The sequence below is a fragment of the Lissotriton vulgaris genome, chromosome 9 (genome assembly GCF_964263255.1).
Source record: "Lissotriton vulgaris chromosome 9, aLisVul1.2, whole genome shotgun sequence".
NCBI lineage: Eukaryota > Metazoa > Chordata > Amphibia > Caudata > Salamandridae > Lissotriton > Lissotriton vulgaris.
The window spans coordinates 243125661-243138350 of record NC_141697.1 but is presented as its reverse complement, the minus strand read 5'-3'; the positions used below and the strand labels follow the sequence as shown (position 1 = coordinate 243138350).

General features: G+C 44.5%; 1 protein-coding gene across 1 annotated transcript in view; it reads left to right on the top strand.

Annotated features, from left to right (window-relative positions):
- RMDN3 (regulator of microtubule dynamics 3) overlaps window positions 1-12690 on the top strand; it is a 231806-nt gene that overhangs the window by 73031 nt on the left and 146085 nt on the right. The window lies entirely within an intron of this gene.

The window sequence follows — 12690 nt, the reverse complement described above, 5'->3', positions numbered from 1 at the left end:
CTCCAGACCACAGGGTTCACGGTTCGATCCCCGATTCCGGCAGCAGGTCAGCCCAGCACCAGGTGACTGAGCAAAAGCTTGCTTAATCTTCCCGACGGCCCCCTGCGCTGGGACACCTCCACCGGAGGTAGCTGTGCGCTTTACAAATGCTGCCATTTTATTTTTTAACCCCAGCGACGTCCCCAAATGCACCATAATCATTGGCATAATTGCTAGTAGTGGGGCACTACATTCGCGCTTCCTCCTAGGACAGCTCCTCTACAGGCATTATTCTACATCAAACTATACGAACCATTCTGCTCAACTAGCATAAAAGTTTACAGCAGCCACTTATGCTGCGGTAAGCAGTGTTCTGCCACTGCATCATCTACAACTGTAACATCCCACCACTTATAATTTCTGCATTCACACCATCTCAGATTGCACACTCTTCATGATATGATCCCACGTGATCTTACGATGCTCACAAGAGTGGTGCAACACATTGTTTCTTAGATAACTGGTAACAGCAACACCAGCGTGTATTATTCTGAGTGGCTTGTTTGATGAGAAAGCGTATTAATAATGTGGAACCCCGCCACAGTGTCGGCTATATTGCTGTGCATATATTTGCCACATGTGTGTGTGTGTGTGTGTGTGTGTGTGTGTGTGTGTATATATATGTGTATATATATATATATATATATATATATATATATATATATATATATATATATATATATATATGGAATACAAATTGCCCTTCAGCAACGGGAGGGCACTCTACGGCGCTCTCTGTCTTGTGTCAGCCTCGCTGCAGCTCGCCTCTCTGTGCCCCTTCATTCTTTAACAAAGCCGACGCGTTTCGAGGCATCACGCCTCTTCTTCTTAGGCAAACTCTGAAACAATGTGGGCTCACCATTCTGTGTTTTTTTATTGGTTATCTCGCATTCATTAGTGGGCGTGGCAACATTCAGCCCGATTGCATGCTGGGACTTATAGTCCTATTGGTGAGTACCAGTGACTGACCTTTAGTGGGTACATTATTTCAAGAGTCAATTTTAGTCCATTGTAATCCTTAGTAGGACGGGGTGCAGAGATGCAGGCTTCTTTTTAATGCATGGGAACGTCGTGCCTCGTGGTTTGGCGAAAGTTCCATACCACAGCCTTTTCTTTCCTTCTTTGAAAATGGTGCTCAATCCCCACGGCACGGGCCGCCGTGAATTATTTGGAATACAAATTGCCCTTCAGCAACGGGAGGGCACTCTACGGCGCTCTCTGTCTTGTGTCAGCCTCGCTGCAGCTCGCCTCTCTGTGCCCCTTCATTCTTTAACAAGGCCGACGCGTTTCAAGGCATATATATATAATGTGTGTGACGTTTTCTGTAGTGCATCACTCTATGCCAGAATGTCTACTTACCCAGGCGAGTCAACTAGTCATCTACACAATGCATGCAAATTGTTCTCCGCTATGTAGCAGAATAGATGGCATAGTGGTAGTTATCATGGGCTGTTAATGGCTTTTACAGCTATTCCCTTTACTGTTGCTAGTTCTCTTTCCCATTTAAGTCGGTATTACTAACTATTGAGGGATTGCATGAGTTATCTAACCGATTTGGTACAAAATTCTGTCAGTTGGTACAGTCACCAATCTGGAGACGGCAGACCGGGTCCACGATCGGCGGCAAAAATATTCCTCCGAAAACACATTGTCTGAGCTCATTATGTATACGATAGCCATCACATACACTTAAAGAAAATCTTTACACCATTAAGTGTGCTCGAAGATCCTGGGAATCACTTACCAAAACCTTACTCTGTATAAATAAATCAATCAGGCGCGACTACTCACCCATAAGGGCCTCAAGGCCCGGGGGGGTGTTAGCAGGCTCCAGTCCATCGGGAGGGGCGGGTCGGTCTGTCGAAGAGCCAGGTTTTGAGGTTTCTTGCGAAGATGGGGAGAGATGTCGTCTGTCTGAGGTGGAGCAGCAGGGGGTTCCAGGCTCGGGCCACGGGGAAGGAGAAGGAGTGGCCTTCCGATCTGGTCTTTCTGGTGCGGGGGACCACAGCTTAGGAGAGCTGGGCAGATCGTAGGGTCCTCTGGGGTACGTGGAATTTGAGTCTGCTGTTCAGGTATGCTGGTCCGGTGTCGTGGAAGGCCTTCTGGGCGTGAGTGAGCATCTTGAAGGTGACTCTAGCTCAGATGGGGAGCCAGTGGAGTGTGCGCAGGTGCTGGGAGGTGTGGCAGTGTCTTGGCAGGTCGAGGAACAGTCTTGCTTCGGCGTTCTGGATGTTTTGTAGCTTGTGGGTGAGGTTTTTGTTTATTCCGGCGTAGAGTGCGTTGCCGTAGTAGTCTGCTGGTGACCAGGGCATGAGTGACCTTCTTTCTGTGTTCCAGGGGGATCCATTTGAAGGTCTTAGGTAGGAGGCGGAGGGTGTGGAAGCAGCAGGACGAGACTGAGTTGATCTGGCGGTCCATTTTGAGCTCAGAGTCCAGGGTGATTCCCAGGTTGCGTGCATGGTCCGTGGGGGTGGGCGTGCTTCTGAGGACGCGTGGCCACCAGGTGTCGTTCCATGCGCGGGGTTTGGGCCCATGATGAGTACTTCTGTCTTGTTGGTGTTTAGTTGTAGGCAGCTGTTTTTCATCCATTTGGTGACGGCTTCTATACCTTCTCGAATATTGTGTCTGGCGGTATTGGGTTCGTTGGATAGGGAGAGGATGAGTTTGGTGTCGTCTGCATATGACACAATGTTGAGTCTGTAGGTTCTGACAATGGGGCTGAGTGGAGCCATGTAGACATTGAAGAGTGTAGAGCTCAGGGAGGACCCCTGGGGAACTCCGCAGGTGGTAGTTGTAGGGTCGGAGAGGAAAGGGGGTGGTCTGACCCGCTGCGTTGTGCCGGAGAGGAAGGAGCAGATCCAGTTGAGGGCCTTGTCTTTAAGGTACAAGGTAACAGTCAAGGCCACTTCCCTTGGTTGGCTCCTTTCATGTCAAAGGTTGCCCTTTCCAGCGGCACCAGCATTACCATTCTCATCAATTAGGGATTGTTTTTTCAGAACCCAAGTGCTCCTGCCCTGCACAACACATAGCTACTTTCAGGAGACAACAATATCGCCAACCGCCTGGGGAAAAAAGGCTGCTCAGCCTGTAAGAGGGTTTGACCCATAACCTAGAGGTTGATAAATAGCTACCATCCTCTGCCAAATTTCTCCCAGAATGATAGAAACAGCTCGAAAATAGAAACCTCATTCAGGTGCTGCCTAAAACCAATCCCAACTCTTCCCATGAGTGTGAATGTGTCTGACTACCCTCCCAATTCAGAAAGGAGAACTTCAATCAGATAGATATTGAATTGGTCACCTAAGGCCATTCACTGGAGTTTGATTAAAGACCAATACCGCAGGATGACGTCCCCCTCCCCTTTTTTTAAATTATTGAAGAAAGAAGTCCTCATCCTGTTTGACAAGGAACAATCGACATACTTCCATATCCCCAAAAAGCTGTGGATTTCTCTTCTGCTTCTTTACAATCAAAAAAACTAAAGGGGGAGGGGGAATTAGGAGAATGTGGACTCATCCTCTTACACATCCCATTCTTTTCAATCAGCGCAGGCTATACCACATAGCTGGACTTTCAAGACCACTATGCCTACATTCTCACCAAGTGTGCAATTACCTCAGATACTTCAGCGCTTGCTATGCATGCAAGATGCAGGGGAATCAATGCCTGCATTCTCTAAAGTTCTAGGCTGCTTGGCTTTAGTACCAGCTACTCTCATACATTAAGGTTATCAAGTATTTCCCTACCACACATGACTGCCTGCTGAAGCTCCAACGCTGTTGGAAACATCTGAGGTTACAAACCATATCTTACATTATTCAACAAGCAAGATCTTTCGGTTAATGTTCGGATGTCGGTTACAGTTTCAACACATACTAAAACCAAAACCAACTCAATCACTCCCCCCTCACCCCCTCCTTAGTGGACACTGAGAAATTTCTCAACCAGTTTCTCCAAAGCAAGGTCTGTTTCAGTACATGTTGTTGCTGGGCATTCTATCCTTCGCAGGCCATCCATTTCCTCTTGCATGCCTCAGGATGAGACCAAAACAAGAGGAGCTGCAAAGACCATAGTTACAAACAGGCAGATCGTTTGATCACATTCTAAGCATCACCCTAAGTAGGATGAACATGATTGAGTAGTGGTCTCCATTCTCTCACTCCTCAGAAGGCTTTGGGTTCTTTCCCAGTTGCCCAATGTTATAAATGCAGAAATGTCTCTAGACGACTGAGCGCCCATCTTTGAGACTTGTAAATTCTATGAGCAAGGTCTGCAATGTGAGAAACTTATACACATCAAAGCTGGAAGTTTAGACCAATCTTCCTCAACCGCAGGCTTTTCTTCAGAGAATAGCACATTGTTCAAAGATACTACGTACAGACAAGACAAACAGCATGCATTGTATCAGCAAACAAAAAAAGTGCTTGATCACATACACTTTCCCCAAGTAGCTCAACACCTGTGAGACTAGCTTGCAACCCTCAAGATATCGCTCCTACCCAAACAAATCTTCGACCTAAGCAATATTTCAAAATAGGCTCTCAGTACATGCTCTGTGCACATCCAAGAGCAGCTGCCAAGAGTGAGACGCGGATCCATCAAAACTAAACAGGCTATTTGCGCTTTAGGGATAGAACCACCTCGGGATCTACTCTTCAGTAGAGCACAATAAAGAGCAGTTCTGTTTTAGTCTGTACCCTCTCCCAAGGTCGTAGGTGAAAACGTCTTCCACCAGATGATCAGGGATTTATCCATACGTTTCCCCCTCCCCCCCCCCCTTCTCGCTCATACTGAAGGTTCTCACCAAAAGAAAAACGTGCTAAAGTCGCCACATCCTCAATGCTCCTGGGTCGCCAAAAAAAACAGGTTACTCCTCTCAGACTCCAATCCCATCCATCTTTCGGCCACGCCAACACTATTGTCCAAGAACCAAGGGTCCTATACCAGGACTCTCTCCTTTTTTAGGTCTCGTGAGCCAACGTGCATGCGTTGTCTCCGAGACTTAAGTAAGGAGCTTTCAGAAATGCTGCCAAAGGCTTTTCCAGGCGGACGGATTGCATACAGTGCATGTGAGCCGGGCGCGTGCACATCGCAACCATTTGACTTCAAAGGAAGCCTCTCCCGCCCCCGCCACGAAAGGCACTCCCCCGCTCCCACCATGCAATGCCGAGAGCTTGTTTGTTTATCTGAACTTGTGCTATTTCGGATCTATCAAGTGATATTTTGCTGCATCATGGGAGTGACAGGGGTTTACCGTGTGTCTGCATTAACAAAGGACACGCGAAAAGATGCCCAATCAAATGTGCACTTTTAATATTTATTCTTGTGGCCCACCATTATTGAACAAAAACTGAATGTGGAAATGAATGTCCAGAGAGATCACCGCACATATTTAAAGGCATTTTCGCTGCCTCACTAAGCGTTTGATAAACCATCAAGGTTGGAAGACCCGCTGGCGCCATCTAGTGCTTGCAATTTCGATGTTGCTGTAGTGAATCAAGGACTACGCGACTGATGGCGTCAGGCTGGCTAGCAAATCTAATTTGTGATGCTGTACAACTAACCAGCCGAATGTAACTCTTTTTAATATTAACTCCGGAAACCCCCTACAAAGCTCTGAGATCATGATGCACATTTTAAAACCACAACCAGTGGTCAAAGAATATATTTAGAGTACATGAGCCGTGTTTGTAAGTGCGTAGAAAGGCACCGAGGGTCGGGCCCAAATACACTCTTAACTGGAATGTAAACCTAGTTTATTTGATCTGTAAAGAATACAATTTTTCGCTTTTGTTCAGGCACAAAATGTGAAGCTGGTAATACTTGAAACTGAATGTTTCTCACTTGTGTAAATGCATTATTGGAACAGAGCTGCGTTACTAATTTTAAAATGTGGCCAATGTGATTTCCCTTTAGTCTCAGAATTTCTGACCTGCAGGGTACCCCCACGTACACGTCTCTACAGTAGAGGCTCAGTTGGTGTTATAGGTTAAGGGGGTCTTGTGGAAGGAGTGTTTGATTTCAAACATGAGTGGAGGTCTCAATTAGCCTTTCACAAAGGCTTTTTGGGATTAAACACATAAAGCAGACACACAAGTAAGAGCTCGCAGGGGATAGACACCCACAGTAATATTCCTCGAACCTTCACTTAACATGGAGAGATCATGTAGGTGTATGATGCTCCAGAGAGTCGTACCATGAATGGGGAATAATCTTCCAATGCAATGGGAGCTAGGGTAGAGCCCCTTCTTGCACTCACAGCGAATCAATCATAAACTGTGCACACACCCACCCCTATCCCCAAGAAACTAAGAGGCAGCAAAACCTTAATCTGGCCCTCGCGTATTAAAAAACAAAAAACATTGTACTTAGTGAATAAACCCATGATACTTGCAGCACAGCCAGAGAAAATATGCCAAATCTTTAAATCCGAACCCGCGGAGGGCACTATCAATTCTAGCAAATATGTTTTGACTACTAGATATGTGCTACAACCCCATATACCAGTGGTTCCGAAACGTTTTAGAACCATGACCTTATTTTTAGAACAACAATCTTCGTGACCCCCTGATATTTAATGGACATGAGGCTGGCAGTTTTGTTTTAGTGTAACTAAATCGTCCTGTAGTAGTGCACTGTCATTTACAAACTGCCCATTTTCCACTGAAATAGGCACTAAGTTTGCATACACATGTAGTTTTACTGATAAAACTACCCTGCACATAAATTGTGAGTAAATTGGGTTTCAGTGATAATTTATTAGCTGTGCACCAAACAGAAATGTGTCTTGATTTGCGTGGACCCTTTTAAAAATCTTTGCTTGCATCACACTTCAGAATTACAATAAAATGTGCTTCATTTTTGCTTTCCTAACTGCTGAATGTGAACATTTCATTTACAGGTATTTACATTTTGTTATGTTACAAACAAACGACACCCTACAGCCTTTTGTCACACCTGCACCCCAACAAAATTGTCACATAATTCACTTTACTTTTCTTTCTCTGACTATAAAGTGAGCGAATTGTGTAAACCCCAATCCACACAAAAAAAAAGCAAATTGGCAGAAGACATAACCTGACATTTGACCTCTGACCCTGAAGCAGCAAATGTGACAAAATAAATACAGAATTTAAAGGCATTTATAATTAATGCTTGGACTTCTGGGACTCACGATCCACCGGTGGATCACAACCCACAGTTTGGAAAACACTGCCCTATGCCTTTATGGGTGAGGGCCATACTGCGGACAGGCAAATAATGAATCTGTGGTAAATGAAGAAGCAATGTAGCCAGTAGTATAGTGAAACAGGCTAAGATGTATTCACAATGTAGGAATCTCAGGTAACCGGTAAAGATGGTTGTAAGGAAGCCCAATTGGGAGCAGCATCCTTGTTCTCAGCCCACATACTCCAGCTGACATTCACTCAACCAGACACAGATCAGCATTCTAATTCCATCAGTCACTCTGGTTGAGTAGCAGGGGACAGAACACTAAGGGGAGAATGTTTGGCGTAGGAATGGAGATGCCACAGAATCCTCTTATCTAGTATGAACAAATGCTGCTCTGGGTAACACGAGTGCTTCAATCATACACAAACACACCATGTTACATTTTCTAATCCAAACAAAATATTTTTCTGTAGTGCAGAATAAAATAAGGATTCTAAAGAGATATTAACAAATATTTAGTAAAATTGAGCAAACACAGAGTAAAAAATGCCTGCAGTAGAAGTCTCACATTAGTCCTATTACCTCAAAAGAAAGCAGGACAGTTTATGGATGAATCCTGACTATAAGCTTTCCAAGAGTTCTGTCTGCAAAAGGGAATTAGCCTTTTCTGTGAGCTTGGCTATATCCTTCATGCTGTTGGGAACAAGTCTTTAAAAGGACACACCAAAGAAGAATCTTCTTTAGCACCAAGGCTCGTCCTTACTGTGCAAAAAAAACTTTGCAGATGAGCAGAATCCAATAAAGTATTTGCAATAACTTGTTGGAAACCAGTATAAATCTTGATGTGCATGTTACTTTGTTATTTCATGTAGATGTATTGGCACGAGTGCTCAACACAAGGACCAAAAATAATGTGTCTCTATTTCTATGGAATGTGCGACAGATTAACAAGTAGAAGAGAAAGATGTACATGTAAAGTGCTACCTTTCAACTCTTTAAGCTGCAAAAAAAGTGACCAAAGTTACTCAAAAAATAAAATCAGTCTTGTTCTGCGTTGCTGTCCTTGTTCATCCAGTACCCCCAAGATCAGTAGAGTTGAACTTCCCCTTTAAGTAGTGTTCCATGTGGAAAATGATTCTGAATGGTCGCTTCTCTTATTTATAATGTATTAACAGAGTTTCCTCACAGTTTTTAGGTCTCGCTGTGCTAACGTGCATGCGTTGCTCTGCAAGAGTTAAGTAAGTGCTGTCAAAAATGCTCCCAAAGTCTGCAGCCGGATCGGGCACAGTGCATGTGCGCCGGGCGCGCGCGCTCAATTTGTCCTCCTGCAGCCTTTGGGAGGACTTTCGCGGCCGCTTTGATGTTCTCAGTGAGCCGCGCGACCACTAAGAACATCAAAGCGGCTGCGAAAATGCACACCATTTGCCACCCCCTCCCTTATCCCACTTCCTGCTTGTTTTTGTTGCAGTGACTCCCATGTAAGTCCCACACTATTTTGCATAGTCCATTGTCCCCATGTTTCTGTGCACATTTCAATACCGCTTTTCTGTGCCTCGTACATTAATTATTTTATTTTTCATTGCAGTTACTCTTTAATCCCCATTTTTCAGTGCACTTTCATTGCCACTATTCTGTGCCTCGTAGATTTTTTTTATATTCAAAAGAGTGTTGTTTGCTTTTTAGCCGTCGCTCATGTGCACCTCTACCAATCTACTCCATGTTGCGCTGTCGCCAGCGTCCTCCCACACTCGCTCTACACTGCTCTTTCACCCATTGCTTCTCCTACCTACCCACGCCCTCTGTTACTTCACCTCACCCACACCCCGCTGCTCTCCTCTTCGCCCCCGCCCTCTGGTGTTGCTCATGCACTCCCACCTTCTCCCTCCATGAGACTTTCACCACAATCCCTGGCCCTCTGTGTTACTTCTCCCAACCTGCGCCTTCAGTATTGCTTCTGCCCACACCGACCCTCTTACTCTATCAGCAGTTTTTTAAAAATTTACATTTCTAGTTCCGTAAATTAAAGAAAGTGTCATTTTGTAGGCATGAGCATAGGTGGTTCATACACTCCTTCAAAATAACGTGACCGTAACGTAATAGCGCCTTTTTAATTAAAAAAAACAAAGAAACATTTACTTCTTTTCCCTAGCCATGTTACACAACACTGCAGATGCTGGACAGCTTAGCTAAAAACAACTGGCAAAGACAATAGGTCCAAAGGGCAAGATACTGCCTTTGCCAGTGTATGGTTGAGAACGGGTCCCAAAGTTATTTTCATCATTATAATAATAAGGGCTCACAGTTTCATGTTATTTATTTTTGGGAATGTCTGTCTACAAGTGCAGATATATATATTGTTCGTCCTTTTGAACATGAAATAATCCTATTTTTGTGAAAAAAAATGAAGTGGAAAATGGTATACCTCCACAAGTAGTTTACATGTAATTGGAACTTGAGCTTAAACATCAGCAGGATTTGTGTGCACAAAGGAGCAATACGTAATAACGCAGTAAAATCACCTGAAAAGTATAGTAATACAAGAATGTGGGTGTATTAACAGTTATATAAGCTTCAGCAGGAAGCCTCATCTGTTTGTTTTTAAGCTCTATGATGTTAATAGTCACATTCTGTGGCCTTACAAGCTTGAGTGACTGCATGGATAGATATTAAATGAAGGTCTAATGTCAGTTTTTTAAAGTACGTAGATACAGCGATAAAGATTACTTTGAACATGTATGTGTAAGAGCATGTAAAAGAAAAACGAGAGCCTTCATTATAAAGCAGATTTATTTCTCTTCATAGAATATTAGGAAAACAGGGAACGTTCTTTCATAAAATGCACTGGCGATTGATATGCAACACACACCAAAAAGACTATGAGCAGCAGGAAAGAATAACAGGATTAAATAAGATTAACAAACTCCCATTAGAAAAATTGTATAAAAGGTGTGCATTGCTAGAGTGCACCTGAAATTACATACATAGAGCCCCACAAGCGTGGTTTCCAGCCATTAGGCTACAAATCACAGTAATTAGCAGCAGAGCAGTTTGCAACGCCCAGTGCCTCTACTTATGTAAACGTCAGTCCTGAGAGGTGCCCTGGTAGGCAGTCACTCCTGGGCCAAGGCATTCCTATGAAGCTTCTTCTGCCGTAAGCACTTCTTAAGTGACCCGCGTTCAGTGTTTAAAATATTTGCTGAGAGCTCAAGTTAAAACCAAAAGCAAACACCTACATGAATGAGTCTAAGCCACAAGAACTCGTTACTCCAAACCCTTCCTGTACTAAATGAAGGTCTGTCTAACGGAGCTACTTCAAGTAAACTTTGGGAGAAATTTCAGAACTTTGACTAAATGTTGCTATTGACTTTGTTACAGTTAAGTGGTTTATTTAAAAAAATAATCGCCCTCACTCTATCTATTGCCCTCACTCTATCTGTCTATCGCCCTCACTCGATCTATCTATCTTATCACCCTCACTCTATCTGTCTATCTATCTATCGCCCTCATTCTATCTGTCTATTGATCGCCCTCACTCTATCTATCTCCCTCACCTTACTCTATCTATCTTATCGCCCTTACTCTATCTATCTTATCGCCCTCACTCTATCTATCTTATCACCCTCACTCTATCTGTCTATCTATCGCCCTCACTCTATCTATTTATCGCCCTCACTCTATCTATCGTACCACCACAGCATCACTCAGGGGCACCACAACATCACTTTGCGCTACCACAGCATCACTGAACTCCACAGCATCACTCGTCGCCACCACGACATCACTCGGCGTCACCATGACATCAATCTGTGCAACCATTCAACAACAACTGGTTCAAATATGTTCTCTCAATGTTTCAAGCTTTATTACAAATGTCACAAAAGGATGATATTTCACTTCTGTTCTTGGATTTTCGTCACAATAAAATACACTGAACATGATCTTCACAAAAGTTATTTACAAAAGTTTAAGCTATTGCCATTATAAATGACAACAACTTTTTTTAAAGTATGAATTATTAAAAAAATTTAAAAGCCATTGTTATTTGTAATATCAATACATCTAAGTCACGCAAATACAACACATATTGCATTACAAATGCTATAGGTGTCACATTTGCAAAAGTTATAACTATTGGCATTGTAAATTACAAAGCTATTAATTTAGCTGTTTTCAAAACCAACACATACATAAAAAAAATTGTCATTTACAATACCAGTAGCTCAAACGTTCTTAATACGAGACCTATTGCATTGCAAATGCTTGTTAAGTATTGTAACTAAATTCCACAAGTTCAAGGTCCTAGATTTTCCTGTGGACTGCACGCACAACTTATACAGGGCGAGAGTGGAAACAATGCACAAAACATCCAATTTTAAAATTACAAGCAGTTCCGCTTATGGTATCACTGGTTGGAAGCTTCTCAATAGATTCTGTATTTTTGCCCTCCATCGCTCACAAAGTAATCATAAGTGCTTATGGCTAACGTTCACCCTCCAGCTACCGCTTGATACCAGTATATTTTTTTTCTCTCTCTCGCTCTTCCCTCTTCTCCCCCCTCTCTTCTCTCCCCTCCCCCCTCCCCCTCCCCACCCCATCTCTCCTTTCTCCTCTCTCTTCTCTCTTCTCTCTTCTCTCCCCTCCCCCTCCCCCCTCCCCTCTCTCCTCTCTCCTCTCTCTTCTCTCCCCCTCCCCCCTCTCTCGCTTCTCTCTTCTCTCCCCTCCCCCTCCCCCCTCTCTCTTCTCTCGCCTCTCTCTTCTCTCCCCTCTCCCCTCTCTTCTCTCCCCTCCCCCCTCTCTCCCCTCTCCCCTCTCTTTTCTCCCCTCTCTCTTCTCTCTCCTCCCCCTTCTCTTCTCTCTTCTCTCCCCTCCCCCCTCCCCCCTCTCTCCTCTCTCCTCTCCCCCCTCTCTCTTCTCTCGCTTCTCTCTACTCTCCCCGCCCCCCCCTCTCTCTTCTCTCGCCTCTCTCTTCTCTCCCCTCTCTTCTCTCCCCTCTCCCCTCTCCCCTCTCCCCTCTCTCTTCTCTCTTCTCTCTTCTCTCTTCTATCCCCTCTCCCCTCTTCTCTCTTCTCTTCTCTCTTCTCTCCCCTCTCTCTTCTCTCCCCTCTCTTCTCTCTTCTCTCCCCTCTCTCTTCTCTCCCCTCTCTCTTCTCTCTTCTCTCCCCTCTCTCTTCTCTCTTCTCTCCCCTCTTCTCTCCCCTCTCCCCTCTCTCTTCTCTCTTCTCTCCCCTCCCCCTCTCTCTTATCTCTTCTCTCTTCTCTCCCCTCTCCCCTCTCCCCTCTCTCTTCTCTCCCCTCTCCCCTCTCTTCTACCCTCTCTCTTCTCTCTTCCCTCCGCCCTCTCTCTTATCTCTTCTCTCTTCTCTCTTCTCTTCTCTCTCTTCTCTCTTCTATCTAAGCATGGGCGAATTTTGCGAATCTCGCGTTCGCGAATTTTGCGGATTTGCGAACTCGCAATCCGCAAAATCCGCGAATTCCCGC